Below are 2,500 nucleotides of genomic sequence, written 5' to 3' on the forward strand. Positions count from 1 at the left end.
AAAATTTTATGAATATAGTCCGCTCTTTATTTACAACAAAATATATATATTTTTGTGTCTTATTGAAACATGTAATCGTGACTTTAAAGAAAGAAAGCTAAGACTATTACGTCATTTCACAACGGCTACGACTGATGGTGCAATCGGAGTTTTGACAACGGCTATTGTGTGTAGCCGTGGTTGTCAGTTTATTGTGCTACGGATTGATCAAGTGATTTTGGTTCTATAGTCATCAGTGAATCAACAAGGACTTCTTTGGAATGTGTACTACGTTGAGACTATAGTGGTAAGAACACAGATAAAATTTAGTTTAGTTGGTGAGCAGTGCCAAATTTCTATTCGGTCATATAGTCACTTCGAATCACGCAACTTATGATGTTTACAGGTATTCGCCAAAAGCTGTTAAAACGTTAATGTACTTAAAATTTTATGAATATTCCACTCTTTATTTAGTACAAAATATATTGACTTTTTTTGTTATTTAAGCGGTGATTCAGAGCGACTTTGCATACATAAAAGGTCATTATGTCATCCATGGAATGTGTCGACATTTCAACTTTCATTGGTAGGGAAATAACCACCGTACTAAACAAAGCAGTGGATAACGTAATTCAACAACAACAACAACAATTAAATTTAATCGCGACTTTTAGGAAAGAAAGCTGTAAGTTATTAAAAGTGTTATTATCGTATCGTTCATACCCATAGATATCCTGATGACAGTTCCAGATTAATTAAGACCATTACGTCATCGGAGATTCCTCGGAGATTTCACCTCGGCTTTAAGTGATAGTGCAATAAGTTCCTGTGCAGTCGTTGTTGTCAGTTGTTGTGCTACAGATTGATCAGGTGATTTTGTGTCAATAGACTGCTTTGGAATGTGTACTACGTTGCGACTATAGTGGTAAGAAAACAGATAAATTTTGAAAGCGCGGTTTTAAGATCTAAAAGATCTTCTTGTTAACTTAAGGACGTTCGCGCCAAAATCTTCCTACGGTGAGATTTTCTTCATTTCTCGCCTAGAGTTGGGTCATAAAGTACTTACTCCAAAAATAAAAAAAAATTGGGGGTCACCGACTTTGTTTCGGAGAAAATGGCAGTGGAAAAATGCCTTAATTTCGATATATCGGTCATAATAACGAAAGGTAGCCTCATCTGCTCATCCATCGAAAATCCTAAAAATAAACTGTTAGAGTGACGGTTTCCGTGCAGAGGTTTTCAGGGGTGGGATTTTAAGATATTTTCATGCCGCTAGGGATGTCGTAAACAGTATAGAGTTTATCCTGGACGAGTGTTTTCGTAAGCTCTATCCGTTGCAACCACTACCGGAATTCGATGGCACGAGGAAAGAAAAATTAAAAAAAGGTAACTTCTTACGGTGAGATTTTTTTCATTTTCTCATATTATGTACATAGTAAGTAGAGTAAATGATTCATGATTAAGAAAATAGGGGTCACTGATGATCCAAGGGAGTAAAATCGATGTGATTTTACCAAGCTCTTGGAAAACTTCGTTTGTCACGTTTTTGCGTGACCTGTCGGGGAAGGACTGGAACCCAAGAGAGGATCGATCGTTGAAGGGATGAAGGTTTTTACCCATAGGCAGCCCAAGTTCGCGTCACTAGAGAGCGTGTAATAATTGATTACTAGAGGAAGATGGCCTTTGAGTAAAAGCGGTGTTGCGTTACAGGCAGCCGTTGAGAATTTAAACGCGTTGTAAGACTTTGTATGGGAAATAAAATACCGAAGATTATGAAGGCTAAAAAACGCTCAATTTAACGTTCATTCAATAAAATGAATAAAAATGACTTACCTCTGGTGTATTTTTGTGCCTTTTGGAGCTTATTTTACCGCTTCGGGAATTCCGTATTTTCAATGTTCTAAGACGAAGTCAAGGCTGCACACTACGATTTCGACCGTTGTCAGCTCAGAGGCGGTTTGCGACTCGAAAATCCATCCCTGCCGCGATTTTTTCACGCAAAGCTAAAGCCACATCATTTGCGAACCTCGGTGAATTTTTCGTCGTCAAAAATCCCCACGCACTTGGCTGGAAATGAGCATTTTCTGCTTCCGATTACACGATAGCTGATGAAGTTAACGGCTGGTGATGATACTGTATCACGACACGGAGCTTGGATCCGAGGTCAAATCAACTCCACCCGACGAGGTACAGTCATTTCATGTACAACACTTACCCCATCCCCACAGCGGCTTCTCGTAACCATGGAGCTCTTCGTAGTGTGCAGCCTTGACTTCGTCTTAGAACATTGAAAACACGGAATTCCCGAAACGGTAAAATAAGCTCCAAAAGGCACAAAAATACACCAGAGGTAAGTCATTTTTATTCATTTTATTGAATGAACGTTAAATTGAGCGTTTTTTAGGCTTCATAATCTTCGGTATTTTATTTCCCATACAAAGTCTTACAACGCGTTTAAATTCTCAACGGCTGCCTGTAACGCAACACCGCTTTTACTCAAAGGTCATCTTCCACTAGTAAT

General features: G+C 38.7%; 2 long non-coding RNA genes across 2 annotated transcripts in view; one reads left to right on the forward strand and one right to left on the reverse strand.

The window, feature by feature from the left end:
* Positions 1 to 2,500, reverse strand: part of LOC138019384 (uncharacterized) — a 7,013-nt gene that overhangs the window by 3,397 nt on the left and 1,116 nt on the right. The window lies entirely within an intron of this gene.
* LOC138019385 (uncharacterized) overlaps positions 2,258 to 2,500 on the forward strand; it is a 3,885-nt gene continuing 3,642 nt past the window's right edge. The window contains exon 1 of the long non-coding RNA XR_011126148.1: positions 2,258 to 2,329. This is a non-coding gene — a long non-coding RNA (uncharacterized lncRNA). The remainder of the gene's footprint in view (positions 2,330 to 2,500) is intronic.

The sequence above is a fragment of the Montipora capricornis genome, chromosome 10 (genome assembly GCF_036669925.1).
Source record: "Montipora capricornis isolate CH-2021 chromosome 10, ASM3666992v2, whole genome shotgun sequence".
Taxonomy (NCBI): domain Eukaryota; kingdom Metazoa; phylum Cnidaria; class Anthozoa; order Scleractinia; family Acroporidae; genus Montipora; species Montipora capricornis.